This window comes from Cebus imitator, unplaced genomic scaffold (assembly GCF_001604975.1).
Source record: "Cebus imitator isolate Cc_AM_T3 unplaced genomic scaffold, Cebus_imitator-1.0 Scaffold42, whole genome shotgun sequence".
Taxonomy (NCBI): domain Eukaryota; kingdom Metazoa; phylum Chordata; class Mammalia; order Primates; family Cebidae; genus Cebus; species Cebus imitator.
Genome location: NW_016107357.1, coordinates 2852490 through 2868970, shown reverse-complemented (window position 1 = coordinate 2868970; position 16481 = coordinate 2852490). Strand labels below are relative to the sequence as shown.

The window sequence follows — 16481 nt, the reverse complement described above, 5'->3', positions numbered from 1 at the left end:
CACAGATGTCAAAATCCATTATGGGCCCCCACTCAAAATCTTTTACAAATGCTACTTCTGACTTTTCGTAAGCAGAATTAATAACCTTCTTCCAAAAGAGGGGAGAAAAGGTGGGGAGCTAACCATGGTAGTAATTTATGCCTGTTGTAAATTTATCTGTCAATTTGCTTATGTACAACATGGGTTCTTTTTGATAGATAAAGGTAATAGCCCAAAATGTTTGAAGTTGATAAGGGCTACTATTCTGCCACAACCTTGTTATAAAGTTATAATGAACGCAAGCTTTTGGTAAATTTCATTGTTAGTGTAGACATTTTTAAACAAACCTTTATGAGCAGGCAAGCACAGTACAGTCTGTTCTGTAAGCCCAATGTGGTCCCAGTTCTCTATTTTTTTAGTTGCTCCAAGCAACATTCTTCAAGAAAAGTTAGCCTATGGAAAAGGAGACAGCATTCTAGAGGCAGACTTCTATTATCTGTTTAGCAACAAGTAACAGAAATTTAGTGATAATTGAGAAATCCTTCTAAACCAGTGGTTGAATATAGGACTATAGTAAAGAAAAATTGTGAAAGACTTATAAATGGACCAAAAGATTAGTCGGTATTTTCAGTAGAAAAATATGCATTGTCGTCAACCCCCAGCTGGTAGTGTCTGTGGACTGATAGGAACCGGGCCGCACAGCAGGAGGTGAGCAGCAGGTGAGCAAGCATGACCAGTTGAGCTCAGCCTCCTGTCATTAGATTCTCATAGGAGCCCAGACTCTATTGTGAACTGTGCATGTGAGCGATCTAGGTTGCATGCTCCTTATGAGAATCTAATGCCTGATGATCTGAGATGAACTGTTTTATCCTAAAACTATCCCCCATGCCCCCCATCCTGTGGAATAATTGGCATCCACAAAACTGGCCCCTGGTCCCAAAAGTGCTGGGAACCACTGGTTTAAAGAACACCTTTCTGATTATTCAATTCTATGTAGTGTCTGCTTTTCATTGTCTGAGTTATTTTACAATTCTGTAGTTTTAAGTTAACTTGTAGAAAACTGGCGGTAGGGCAGATAATTCTTATCTATACACTTGCAAATAAATTCTGTCTGGTGGAGGTTCAGTTGACTTCCCCTCCCTACAGTGGAAGAAACCAGTTTTGTACCTGTTTAAGAAATTCATTTCAGCATTACTCATGGGCTTATGTTTGTCTGGTCTTAGAGGTCTTCTCTGAATAAGCTGTTATTTCTTCTCTGGTTTCCTCATTAGTTAATGAGACAAATAAAATCTTTCATACATACATGTTCTTTTTATATTATAAAGAGTCATAATTTTACTGATTTAAAAAAATTTATTCTCACCACCAAACCTAAGGGCTAATTTGGACCTGGCCAGATTTTTATAGGCTGTTCACCAAAGAGTGAGGAGTGAATCCAAAATATTTCATCCAGTTTCCAATCTACATATCTTAAATATCTTTAATTTTATAAAATATTTTATTCAATCTATATACCTTGAATATATTTAAATTTCACTGATACACTCCGAATTTTAACATTTGTCATTCTAAATACTGATTGGAGAATCTAGCTTATTATGTTCCATATCAAAGCTTCAGGGGTTGATCTAGATATGATGAATAGAAGTGCTTGTATTTCTAATGTGGGCTTCCTAATAACATTATAGCTGCTTTCCCTGGAGTGCAGATTTTCAGTCAGAGGAAGTGACTGACTCTCGTTAGAGCTTAAGCTTAATTTTTTTTTTTTAGATGGAGTCTCACTCTGTCACCTATGCTCTGTCTCCTGGGCTAGTGGCGTGATCTTGGCTCACTGCAACCTCCGCCTTCTGGGTTCAAGCAATTCTCCTGCCTAAGCCTCTGGAATAGCTGGGATTACAGGCAAGCACCACAATGCCTGGCTAATTTCTGTATTTTTAGTAGAGACGGGGTTTCACCATGTTGGTCAGGCTGGTCTCGAACTCCTGGACTCAGGTGACCCACTTGCCTTCGCCTCCCAAATACGTGGGATTACAGGCATAAACCACTGGACCCGATCTCAAACTTTAATTAAATAGCATATTTATAGTACTATAAGACCTATGGTGGTGTATTTTAATATAAATTACAAACATCATAACATTGCCTTTTAGAGAAATTAAGACAAATCTTCATAGTTGAAAATCTCGCATTCTAACAGTACATTAGTTCATGTAATCTTTAAACACAAAGTAATTTGGTATTCATATTGCTAGAAAATGAAAAGTTGATAAAATCTCAGTTGAGTTCAAGTGAATTCTAACTTGAGTATTATAAAGCTATTCACAGAAATCTGCAGAAAGAATTTGAATATTCAACCTCAATATAATGTGTTTTTGGAAAAGGGAGAGGAAAGATTTATAGAAAGTGGATAGTAATTTACATATAATAATAGTGCTTTACATTTATATGCCACTGATAACTATTTTAAAGTGAACTTGTGACCCAATAGCAGTGAGCCCCAAAAAGCCAACAGCATTTCAAGCCCATTGGGCTAAGATTGATCCTAAGAAGAAGCAATTTTTTCTTCAGTGTGAAGGGAGGTGAGGAAGACATATTTAAAGAAAGATTCTTTGTGTTACGGTGGGAACTGAGAAAATGTTTTCTTCTCATCTAATGCTACAGAGAAACCCACGTGAATATAAGGAGAGTTGCCTGCTTAAAGCCATAGGATGGAGTTCATCTGAATCTGAGAGGGACCTCACTTATGGGTTTGACAAAATTCCATTTTTATTGCATGGAATTGTGCAATAAAAATCAGGAACAGGCTTACCAGTTAGAGACACAGTAAATGTTCTGTTGCAAATCTGGGGGCAGTTGAAGCCAAAGTCCCATATAAGATGGAAACCTTCAACAGTTGCAGAGAAATTGAGGACTGACCACTTTATGAGCGATACAATCAGAGCAGCTTGATTCAGTGAGAATTGTAGCTATAAGCAGTCTGGATTAGAGACAGTATTGAGACAACAGAAAAGGGAAATGGGGCAAAATATTTCTCTCAACAGTTTGGCTAAGGGGCTCATTAACACTCTAGATAAGGGGTTTGATTAATTTCCATCAGAACTGCATTCTTAAATCTGCAAGCAATATGTAATTTGCTGTACACTTTTATGCTTGGGATGTTATAAACTCATGCTATTTCAGGATGTTTTAGTGCATATAAAATTTCAAAAAAGTAACAAAGTTAAAGAAATAAAATGTAACTTAAAAACTTTTAGGTTATGTTAAGAAGTATTTGAATCAGGAGAACCTAGTCTTTTAGTTTCTATCTTCATAGATCTATGAAGGTTCTTTTGTAAAAGATGGTAGAACAAGGGAGTTTCATTGGATCAGTCAGCTCTTATTTCCACCATGTGGCTTTTCACCTCTGTTATTTTGCCATGCTCTCCCTTTTGTCTAGAATCACCTTTTCCACTCCAACATCAGCACTCCCCTGTCTCCTGCCCCCAAACACCAGGATAACTTATCCTCTCAAACAGCTTACATTGAATTTTTGCTAAAAACCTCACTATCCCACACCTGTGTGCTATTCTGTGCATGACCCTATGATTGCATTCTTGCATTTTACTTAAATTATATTTCCAACTCGGTATTCCCAAGCTGTGAACCCTCTGGGGTCAGAAGCTATGTCTTATCCATCGTTGTATCCTTAGCACCTTGCACTGCTTGTCCAGCACACAGTCTTCCAACACTGAGTGGAAGATTGAAGGGGTGAGTGAACTGTAATTTATGGCTCATTGAATTCAATCATCTTCATTTTGCAAAATAGAAAATGAAGGCCCACTCTTCTTTCTTGGCAATGCACCAGATTGGAGAATGTTCTATAAAACACTTAAAAATGGCATATAAAACATCATCAACATTATCTCCCATGCACAGAGTAAGTCATAATTACCAGGAACTCAGTTAAGTTGGAAAATGAAAACCATGTGGTGAAGGGACATGGAGGCCGCTGCTGCTGCTGCCCGGGTTTGCTGAAGATTTCTTAACCTAATGATGGTTTTGGACAGTTCTTCAGGTGGGCACGGAATTCAGTGCAAGGCCTTGGGTCAGGGCAAGGAGGAAAGTTGGGCTGTTTGATGGGTGTTTTGCTTTTGTGAAAGTGAGAACTAGGAAAAAAAATTCTCACACAAAAGAGATGATAAGGAAACTGTCTTTTTCTGCCTGGACTCTGGTAGAAAAACATCTCTAAGAATTTATAATATAGATATTCCCTTGCAGGGGTTTAGAGCCAATTTTATGTGACCTCCCTGGTTTCAAAAACCCCAACCTCAGGTGGCCTATTAACATCCTGGGGTGCCTGGCTGAGGCAATGTAAATTTCCACTGCAGGGGCAGATTTCAACCCTGATGCACAGGCTTGTCACAGAGATACATGGGCTGAATGAACACTAACACACTAATCAAATTTTATCTAACACACAGGGAAACAAATGTCCACAAGGAAGAATTATTGGATAAAGGACATAAAATTAATATACTTCAAATGTTTAAAGAAAAATGAGCCTCACTTTGGTTAAATAGAACTCAGCAAATTTGTGGCAAAAATCTAAACTGTATTCCATCCAGGGCCAGCTACATAATTTACAGGGTCCTGTGCAGAATAAGAATGCAGGGCTCCTTGTGAAAAAAATCAGGGAAAAAATGTTATAAAACGTGCTAAAAGAGAAAGCTTTTTCTTTAAAAAAAATTTTATTATTTGTAAACCATAACAGGAATAATAGTAAAGTATGAGTAACAAGACAAACTTACAAATTGCAATAATATTTTGGTATCATAATTTAAAATAAATAATAATTAGTAATATAACAACTAATTATGTAATTTTTCTGACTCAATTTTCCGCAAATTCATTTATTAGGCCATCAAAATTTATACTTTTACCAATTTAATTTTCAATTAATATAATTGAAAGCAATGTCAGTCCTCTTTGCAAATGCAAAGTTGCAAATACTTCTTGAGATAAATTCCTGATAAATTATTTTGAAATACGCATTTTAGCACATCAAGAGCTAATGATTCTTTTTTTTTTTTTTTTTTTTTTTTTAAATGGGATGGAGTCTCACTTTGTTGCCCAGGATAGAGTACAGTGGCATGATCTCGGCTTACCACAGCCTCCACCTCTTGGGTTCAAGTGATTCTTCTGTCTCAGCCTGCAAAGTAGCTGGGATTACAGGGATCTGGCATCACACTAAGCTAATTTTGTGTTTTTAGTAGAGATGGGATTTCACAGTGTTGGTCAGGCTGATTTCAAACTCCTGACCTCAAGAAATCTGCCTGTCTTGGCCTCCCAAAGTGCTGGGATTATAGGCGTGAGCCACAATGCCTGGCCAAGAGCTAATGATTCTTGCAGAAAAACTTTTCTAAAAAGATTTAACTCTATTCAAATTGGTTTATCATAAGTCTGAATTTAATTTTACATGTAAATATATACAACAGCATTTTATTTTATTGTTTTCTCTAACATTTCTCTAAAAATATTGTTTTATCTAATATTTCCTATAATTTATGGCAGTCATACAAGAAACCAAAGATGGCTTCATAATTTGTATACAATTCAGAACAACTGTTTATGCATTCTATCACTATATATCCCTTGGCAGAAAAATTAATCTTAAAATTGTCTTCCTTAATAATTGGTTCATCCAAAGCTTCATATAAGAATACTATTTTTTTTTCTTTTGAATGTGATGACTTTGAACTGTTTCTGTTTCTGAGTCTGTGGATATTTGCTCTGCAATGTTGCAGAAGTTTTTAGAACCAGATAGTTTTAATAACTCTCTGACATGCTTTAGTGCAATGTCCATGAGCACAGTTTATTTTGTAATAATTTATTGACAAAGTTTATGGCCTGAGTACAGGGAGTTTCTGTCCTAGTACTCAGACCAGAGAGTTAATTTTGGTACAGATGCTATAAGGACAGTCTTTGGGGGTAGAAGGGCAAGCCGTGATCTTGGTGCTGCCGCCATGCAGAGCACATAGTCTCTCCCTGAGCCATGGCAGCTGCTGCCACTGTTGATGTTTGTGCCCATTGCTCAGGATTCCAGAAGACCCAAGCCTGCACACAGCGTGTTCACATCTGTCATGTCTGCTCTGATCATGTTTCATTGTCTCATCAGACTTCACCTACCAAACACAAGTTCAAAGGTAAAATTACTAAGAATTTCAAGTCAGTTACAACTAAGCATTAAGCTGTGGCCCTTCAGTTGAGCAAACCCTGTGAACTGCAAATGGTCTCACCATCAGCAGAGAGCTACACTGATTATACAGTTTTATTTAGTTCCCCCAACCACTTTAAAAGTAGATACTGCAAATTTATTCTCCCCCGAGAAATACTGGGAAAATTGATGTATAGAATAATTAATTTATTGGCCTCAATTCAAACAAGGTAGTAATAAAGTTTAAGTGTAGAACCTAGAATCAAATCATCCATTTGATTTTAAGCTTGAAGTTGTTTTAGATGTTGTTTTAGATGTTTATTTTTTCATAGTCATGTCAAAAGTGCACAGATTTTCTTTATCTAAAATTTTTGGTGTTTACCAATGTTTCCCTTAGTTTACTGCTGATTCTATCCAGGAGAGCTAGGACTTCAACTCAACTCTAAGCACAGCCTTAAAAAATCCTGCTTATATTTGATGACACTTATATTTGATGAAACTCAAGAAAATTTATTATACTCCATGATGAACTGCTTTATATAGAAAGTCCATAGTATTTTTAAAGCCTTTCTATAATGAATGTGTGCAACTGTGTGGTTATGGGTGTGGATATACCACCCTGTGAGTATGTAATCTCTCACTCACACTAGATAACACTTTTTGATATGTTAGTGGTAAAGAATGTATATTTCACATGGTCTTTATATGCACATGGAAAAATCCAGTATGTGGGCTGATAAATATTTACAACATATTCATAAAGTTGGTCTACAACCAGTTTCTATGAAGAATTGTGTAATCCTTACATTGGATCACTCCCCAATCTTTGCTATTTCCATCACTACTTGAAACTAACTGAATCTGGGGTTGAGACAAGAAACACATTTATAGGGGAAATTTTGAATTTTTATTCTTCATGATGATTTGAAAGAAAGGTACATTGGAAATGGCTTTTGAAAAGCTGGATGATTGAAATGATACTCTAACAGCACTATTGGAGGCTTTGCAAATAGCTAAGTAAAGCCAGTTGGAAAGAAGGGTAAACTAAACTCATTCTTTCCAATGTCTCGTCTATCAGGAAAGAAAACATGAGGGCTATGTCTTCACTTTCAATGTGATAGGATAAACACAGAAATGGAACAGCATTCATTTTGTTCAATATTCCATGAAGGTATGTGAGCAGGGTGATATTTTATTGTCTGGGAATATAACAGATGTCTATGTCATTTCCCAGTAATGAAACATGTCAAGAAATTATCATTGCTTGGGAAAATGAAGTTTAAAAGAGCATGCTTTTGCTAATAAATCATAGAATGTAACATAATATGGTGTGACTATGTTAAACAAATAATTATATCTACAAATGGAATCTGAGCCAGAAGGGAAACATACACTCTTTTGCTGTAGTTTGTACTCCACCCACACTTACACAAGCACACACACTCACACACAATTCACACATACATACCATATCATGCTTAAAGATCAGGGATGTACTGCTTGATGGCCTAGAGAAACTAGACTAGTGGGAAACACTTGTTAAGATTTGGTTACCTTTGCCCTGTCATCCCTTCTCTAAGTCCCCATGTATATGCCATACTCCCACGATGAAATTTAGAGATATTTTTGTACTTGGTGTACTGAGCCTGCTTACTTATCCTTAAGCCAGAGAGTAGAATTTGGTGAAATTGACTATGCAACTGAATTGAATATCCAAAAACCCTAGTCATTTTCTATTCCCCAAATACCATAACACCAAATGTCCCATTTAGAATCTTCAGGCTTGGTATTTCCATGCTCATTTCAAAATTTGCAATTTCCCTGCTCTTCTCTCTGCTCATCAAATTTGAGGGCACGTAATCCATACAGTGCCCTTTATACAATAAGCACGCAACAAATGTGTACAAGGGAAATATACTAAAATGCCTTTCTGAAGTGCAGACCAATTATTTCTTCCTCTTCTCTTTACCCATTGGACAGACACCGGAGCAGATATTCAAAGAAGTGCCTGAACAGAATTAGTTATTCTTGTTGTGAAGATAAACTTCTGAGGCACCAGATAATGCTGATTTTTTTTCTTTCTTTCTTTCTTTTTTTTTTTTTTTTTGGTCTTTTGAGGCTGGGTCAGCCTGCTTTATGTTCTGAGTGAGCTGTGTAGATGTGTGCCTATGAGCTGGGGGTGAGGTTGGAGGAATGAGTGACTATATTCAGCAGGCTTGACAGCATTTTCTAAATGTTACTACTGTTGGCAAAGTCTTATCTTAGATGAGGTGGTAAATTAGTAAACTGCCATGGAGAAGTATGATTTTGTAAAATTAGATGGGGTAAAAAGAAACACAATTAATTCCAGACCCTCAGGCAAGAGTGATGAAGTAACTGGAGTCTTTGTTCTTTTCAGACTATCAGATACACCATCTTTTCTTCTGAGTAATAGCAGGCACTCTCGGGCTGTCAGATGATATGCCAGGTATGCACTTGCAATGTCAACAAGGCCACCCCAGGGTTACATGTTGGTATCTTCAGGGAAAAAGAGTGAATCACTATCCAGCTGTCTGTTTTCTCCTGTTAACCCTAAGCATCAGTGTTACATCTTGTCACATTTTTAAAATGACCACAGAGTGGTTATCAGCTCTTTTTATAATTAACTTACACTCTAAATTAACCAATGAGATACATGTTGAAAGACCCAGAAAACCCCATCCATATGAAAATACAACTTAGGCCCATGCAATAATTCATATTTTAAAGAAATGCTGGAAACACTTTAGGTAGATGGTGACTGAAAAAAAACCTCGTTTACTATTTGTGCACAGCCTCATGCTGAGAAGAGAAAAAATAAACATAGAAGAATAGGGTGCAGAGTTGTGCAAACTGATGGCCACATATACGAGCTTAACACTATGTGGGGACTTCCTAGTAGGTATTCTATGTACTGTGTGAGACTTGCCTTCCTTCTGCTATTGTATTTCAGTTTTCTTTGCATCTTCTGAGAAAGTAAGTTCCCAAGTCTTTCAACAATGGGTCTCTGGATTGCTGTACTCTAAAGGCAGGACTCACTTCATGTAGGTATTATACATACAGGTTTTCATTCTTAACCCAAACAACTTAAAATTATTTGCTCATGCCTAGAATCCCAGCACTTTGAGAGGTTGAGGTGGATCTCTTGAGCATAGAGTTCAAGATCAGCCTGGGCAACACAGGGAGACCCTGTCTCTACAAAAAATTACAAAATTAGCTGAATGTGATGGTGCATGTCTGCCACTCTCTCGGGAGGCTGAAATGGCAGGGTTGCTTGAGCCTGGAAGGTTGAGGCTGCAGTGATCTGTGATGGGACCACTGCACTCCAGCTGGGGTGACACAGCAAAGCCTGATCTCATAAACACACAACTCCCACCCCCCAAAACAAAAAAAGATTTAGAAAGAAGGCATCTTAGAGATTAAATATAGGTCTCATACACTGCTAAAGTCCTTTTTCAGTGGTTTTCTGGAAAGTGTTTCTAGAGACACTTGTTAAGAAAAATAATCAGAAAAATGTAAGAAAACAGACTTACATTAATCATCACTAGATGAATTGCTTTGTCTTTAGGTAGAACCTTTCTGCTGAGAGGGAGGATTTACAACTGCGCTCATCTGATTCAGAACATACGTGGGATTCACTAGTATGACACCTCAACAAATGGTCACTTCACACATGTCAATAACACTCATTTCACAACTATTTATTGATGATCTATAATTTGCAAGTTGTAGTCTGAGCACTAGGGTATAGCAGCAGGCTCTTTTCATGGAAGATACATGAAATAAGTAAGTAAATAGTACAGGCAGCTATTTTCATTTGAACTGTGACAAAACCTTTCTGAACAGGAGGCTTTGAATGAATTTCTGAAAGGAGTCAGTCAAGCGAAGACATGGGACATTGCATTCCAGGCAGGGGAACAGCCCACTTAAAGGCCCTGAGGCAGAAACAAGTTGGTGAGTTTAGAGAAGCAAACGAACGGTAGTTGGTAAAAGCGAGTAAGCAACAGAGACAGTTGACTCACATGAGGTTGGGTGGTAAGTCATTGACTAGATTACATCACGCCTTGTAGGCACTGGTTAGAATTTCTGATGTGATTTAATTACAGTGGGAAGCCCTTGAAGGATTATAATCCAAGAGATTACTTGATTTTATATTTTAAATATATCATTCTTACTGTGAATAATATTCTGTGAATAAGAGATTATATGGGCAAGAGAGGAAGCAGGGAGACCAGCTGAGTATTGAAATGATACAGGATATAAATTATAGCAGTAATAATAGCAAACACTTAAACATGCTTATAATATGTCAAGTACTATTCCAAGGACTTTAAATATGGCAGCACACTGAGTCTTCATAACAACTCTACCATAATTTCATGTTACAGATGAGATAACTGAGGCACAAAAAGCTTGAATGGCTTGCCCATAGCTGTTAAGTAGCAGAAATGCAATTTGAAGTGTCAGACAGTTTATGCTCTCAGCTGGCCCTCAATTATGGTAGAAGCAGTGGAGGTAGAGAAACATGGAAAGTGTATTAGTGCTCTATTGCTGTTGTAACAAATTACCACAAACTTAGTGGGCTATAGCTTATGTCTTTATTATCTTCAAATTCTGTAGGCCAGTTTTACTGGGATAAAATCAAAACCTAAGCAATCTTATGTTCCTTCTGGAGGCTCTAAGGGAGAATTCATTTCTTTGTGTTTTCTGGCTTCTAGAGGTCAGCCCCATCCCTTGACTGCATCATTCCATGGCCCTGCATCACATAGCTGTTCTTCCTGTCTCCCTCCATTGCCACCTTTATCACCTTTACCTTGCTGTCTCTCTCTTTATTGTCTCTCTCCCTGATCTAACTCTGATTTTCCTGCCTAACTCTTATGAGAAACCTTACGGATTACATTGTTCCTACCCAGGGAATCCAGGATAATCTCCCTGTCTCAAGATTCTTAATCACAACTACAAGGTCCCTTTGCCATGTAATATTCACAGGTTCTGGAGATTAGAACATGGAAATGTTTTTTTCTGGGGCATGGGAGGGGAGTCATTGTTCAGCCTACTATGCACAGTTTCAAGATGTGTTTTACAGATACTATACAAAAAATTTTGCTGATCCAAAAAAATTTTGGAGTCATTGTTCAGCCTACTATGCACAGGTTCAAGATGTGTTTTACAGGTACTATGCAAAAAATTTTGCTGATCTATTGGATGTGGGGATTGAGAGAAGGATTTATGAACCAAGGATGCCTTCTGGATTTTTTTGGCTCAGACAACTGGCTGAATGATGCTACCACATATCCAGATGGACAAAACACTGGGGGAGAATCAGTTTTGTTGGGGTAAAATAGAGTTCAGTTTTGTCTGTGATAAGTTTGGGTTGCCAAGCTGAGTTCTCCAGTAGTTGGTTATAAGATAGCCATTGTATATACAAATCTTGAGTATAGTAGAAGGAATAAAGCTAGAAAAAGGAATTTAGGATTTAGCATTTTTATGTTACTTAAAAACCATAGAATGAGTTGGGATAATCAAAGAAGAGTATTGCTAGAGAAGAGGAGAGACCCAGAGACTGGTACCTTTGTCACGGATCCCTAAAAAATACTTAGAGGTTAAGTAGAGTTGGGAGTCAGCAAAGGAGACTGGAAAAAAAAATGGTCAAGAAGGTAAAAAGAAAACCAGGAAAGTGTGGTGATAGATAATCCCAGAGAAGAGTGGATGGAGACTAAATGTCCACCAAAATCCATTCTCTCCTTCTTCCACAGAATTAGACTAGCAGCTGGGCATGTGGCCACCCATTGAAAAACTGTATTTCCAAGCTCCATTGTACCAATATGTGACCACAGGACTAAATCTTCACAAATAACATATGCCATTTCCAGGCCATAGCCTTACCACGTTGCACATGTACCCTCTCACACCCAGCTTTCATCACGCTATGGAATGGTAGAGAAATACGAAAGAGAAATGGAGAGCAGAGCAAACCTCATATATGGCCTGTTTTGTGGGAGAGAAGTGAACATAACTATTCTTTAAGGCAAGGTATCATTAAGGTGTTTTTGTCTTTAAGCCACTATATTGTGTGATTAGCTATATTTTAGTTAATTCAGACATTGTATTAAATTAAATTAAATTTGGCCCAAAGGTGTGTCTTGTCTTTGAGTTCCTGTGTAACAAACTGCAACCTAACTTAGTATGTAAATAAATATGCTGCAAACTAACCTAAAAGTATATTGTAATAAATAGCTGAGTCCCAGCCACTTCGCAGTAGCTGAGTTTCAGTCATCACAGACTGCCAAAGATCAGACCATGTCCACATGAGGCAAATGCCCAGCTGTAGCCAGTCAAACTGGTTCTGTATGCCACTTTCTCTTTCTGTTTGTAAATACTGTCTGCCCACATTGCTGGGTGGATGTCTGTGAACTTTTCCTGTTTCAGGGTGCAGCCTGATTCGTAAGTTGTTCTTTGCTCAAATAAACACCTGCTAAATTTAATTTGTCTAAAGTGTTTCTTTTTAACAATTGATGCTATAAGTGGGGCTTTTCCTAACTAAGCCAATATATATGGCATCTGCATAGTGGTCAGGAGGCAGGTGGCCTAGACATACTGGAATGCTTATGACCTTTATAATGCTATAAAGAAACACTTGGTAAGCTGTGGCCTGCAACAAACTATATGGCCTGCACGCACCAAGACTATAGGGTAAAGAGAAACAACTGGATGTAGCTAGATTACTGTGTATTTCTAGCTCCTTGCTGCTTTAGAAAAATGTTTTTAAAAAGATACAAACTCAGAAAAATAGTGTCCAGAAATTTAGACCCTTTTATAAACATAAGAGGAAAAGCTAACTCCTATACCTTAAGCAAAAAAGAAAAGATAGTTGTTACCTGTAACCTTGAAGAAGAATAAAAAAACAAAACAAAAACATTAAACTCCCCAGGGAGAAACAAGCTAGGTAGGCAAAGAATGGATCAAGGGTGTGGTCGTCCAAACCAGGCCTCTTGGTTCAGAAGACCCAAAAGTAGCTGCCATTAAAGTAAGAAAGAGGTGTGTGTTAAATAATGAAACGAAGCAAGAATGAGAGTTATGCTCACAAAAGAACTTTAGTTAGGTTGCTAACACATGGGACTGATTATGAGCCAAAGTATCTTAATTCTATGAAGTTGTTGAGGGAATTGTATTTTCAAAGAGATAATTGCTTAAGCCTTAACCAACATACAGGATATCAAAATTGTATAAGCAGAAAATATGATACAAAAGTTGTACGGTTGCTAAGAGAACGCAGTTCCCACCACCTACTTTAGATATGGCCTTGAAGGATAATGAAGTAACAAAAACTTAGCAATGTCACTGGGGATGAAGGACAATGATCAGGAGTTCCAGGGAGCAGAACTAGTGTCAACTAAGGAACCTAGGTGCCAAAGCAGGGAATCTTCAAAGACCTGTCCAGTCAGAATTCCGTAATTCCTATGGACAAGTGGCTGATGTATTTTCCATTATTCTCTTTTAATTATTTATTAAATTTTTTATTTTAAAATAATTTTAGACTCACCAAAAAGTTGCTTGAATATAAAGTTTTCTTATACCTCTCACCTAGCTTCCCCTAAAGTTAATATTTTGCATAACCATAATATAATGATCAAAACTAAGATGTTAATATTGGCAAAATCATATTAACTAAATCAGAAACTTTGTTTTAGATTTCACTAGTTTTCCCATTAATGTCTTTTTTTTTTCTGTTTCAAGATATAATCTGTCACCCCTCCTCTAGTCTCTTGACAACCTGTGACAATTCCTCAACCTATGGCTTTTCTAGAAAACAGTATTGGTCAGTAATTTTGAAGAAAAATTTTCTTTTCTCAAAATTACTGACCCATACTCTTCAAAAGGGCCAAAGACATAAAAGACATTTTCAAGGTCTTTTGATAAAGTTTTTTCTATTTGGGTTTGTCTCATGTTTTCTTATGAAGAAGTGATTATGTCTTTCTCTGTGTATCATATTGAGGGCATATGAAATAAATATGTCTCGTTAGTGATTATGTTAACTTTGATCTCATGGTCAAAGCAGTTTCTGATAGATTTCTCCACTGTAAGTTGCTAACTTTTCCTTTGTGATTAATAAATGTCTTTGAGATGTTGAGAAATACTTTGTGACTATGCAAATATCTTGTTTCTCATCAAGCTTTTTTCTAATTATTTTAGCATCAGTTAGTAGGACTAATGGTGATTTTCATTTCTTCTATATTTATTAGTTGAAGTTTCTTATCAGGAAGAGTTGTCTCTCACATTATTTATTCGTATCAAGTAGACTTAGTGATATTTATTATATTTTATGGGTATAATATAACACTATCATTGTTTATTTTGTTGCTCAAATTGTTCCAGCTTGGTCATGTGACACTCTTAGATTTGCTTCTGGATCCCTTTGACATACCTCTTTCCTTGAATACCATTTCCTTACTTTCTGACACCATGCAATGCTCAAAGTTCACCACTGCATTTTCCCTGCCAAGCCCTGGAATCTACCTCTTCTCCAAGGACTTCTAGTTCCTTTTGTTGGGGAGAATTATGTTTAAAACCAAGAGGAATAGATATGCTCATTTCTACAAGGGTGTCATTACTTCTAGACCCTCTCAGTGCACAAAGATTGAATATATGTATATATATGTACATGCCTCAATTAGTGTGTGTATATATATATATATATACACACATACATATGTGTATATATATGTATGTATATATGTGTGTGTGTATATATATATATATATATATATACACTGAGGCATGTACATATATATACATAATATATATACATATATATACACTAATTGAGGCATGTACATCTACATTTCTGTATCTATTTGTATTTATATTTAAAAAAACATTAATTGCTACTGATACATATGATTTTAGTCCAACACTACAGTATTTATTCTAGCTTTCTGCCTTTTCTTATTTGTAACCTCTTTCTCTGACAGTCAGAATCCTAGTTCTCATTATATACCAAATATTTACTTACCTATTTATAGTACAAACATAAAGTAGTTTCAGGATTGCTAACTCATTCCCCTGAGAGAAGAAAATGTACTTACCAGAATATAGTATTGTACAGTTCTTTTAGTATTTAGTCTTACAGCATCTGATCAAAATACTAATTTTCAAAGTAATTCAGGCAAGTCCTTTTCTTTCCTACACTCTTTAGCAGGGTCATGCTATTCATTTGTAATATAGTTAAGTTCGTTTGTTAAGTCTGTAGTCCATTTTGGGTCCTTCCACAACATCCTGGTTTTTTAAAAAGAATTTTTACATTCGGCAAAATTTGCTCTTTTTATATAGCTCTACAGGTCCTGACAAATACATAGTTACATGTCCACTTTTATAATAGTTGCGTCAACCCAAAAGTTATCTTTACTGATATTTTTCAAATTAATCCCTCTCCACATCCCCATCTCTGAAAACCACTGTCTCATTATCTGTCTGTAGAGTTTTGCCTTGCACAGAATGTTTTATTAATAGAATCATAAAGAGTTTTCTATATCACATCTTAGGTCTGGCTTCTTTCACTTAGCAGAACGCATTTTAAGATTCATCTATGTGGTTGTGAGGATCAATAGTTTGTTGCCTTTATTGGTGAGCAGTATTCCGTGGTATGAATTTTTTTTTATGTTAGCCATTCAGATAGGTGTATAGTTATATCTAGTTGTGGTTTTACTTTGCATTTATCTAAAGATTAGTGATTCCCATTTTCCATTCATATATCTTCTCTGGTGATGTCTGTCTATATATTTTGTTCATTATTAATTGGGTCGTTTTCTTGTTAAGTTTCAAGAGTTCTTTATGCATTCTAGAAACAAACCATTTGTGAGAAACATGACTTGAAAGTATTTCTCTCATTCTGTGGCTTATCTTTTTATTCTTAACTGTGTGTTCACAGCATAAAAGTTTTCAACTTTGAAAAAGCCCAAATTATTGTTTTTCTAAATTGAATTATACTTTTTGTGTCAAATATGAAAATGCATTGCCTAACCCAAGGTCAAAAAGTTGTTCTCCTATATTTGCTTCTGGAAATTTTATAATTTTATGTATTATATTTAGTTCTATCATCCCTTTTGAGTTAATTTTTATATAAGATTTAAAGTACCCATGAAGTTCTTTCTTTAACATATAGATGATATGGTAAGCAGAATTCTAACATAGTCCCCTCAAGATTTTCTACCCAAATTCCTGGGACTGTGAATATGATGAAATAATACACCCTGATTATGCTACTATACAAGGTATAGAAGATTATGTGGAT

At 36.4% G+C, this 16481-nt stretch overlaps 1 long non-coding RNA gene across 1 annotated transcript; it reads left to right on the top strand.

Annotated features, from left to right (window-relative positions):
* The first annotated feature begins 7309 nt into the window (after positions 1-7309).
* LOC119470846 lies at positions 7310-10137 on the top strand. The gene is made up of 3 exons (XR_005199817.1): positions 7310-7343; positions 8571-8639; positions 9759-10137. It is a non-coding gene; the product is annotated as an uncharacterized LOC119470846 (long non-coding RNA).
* Positions 10138-16481: the final 6344 nt, after the last annotated feature.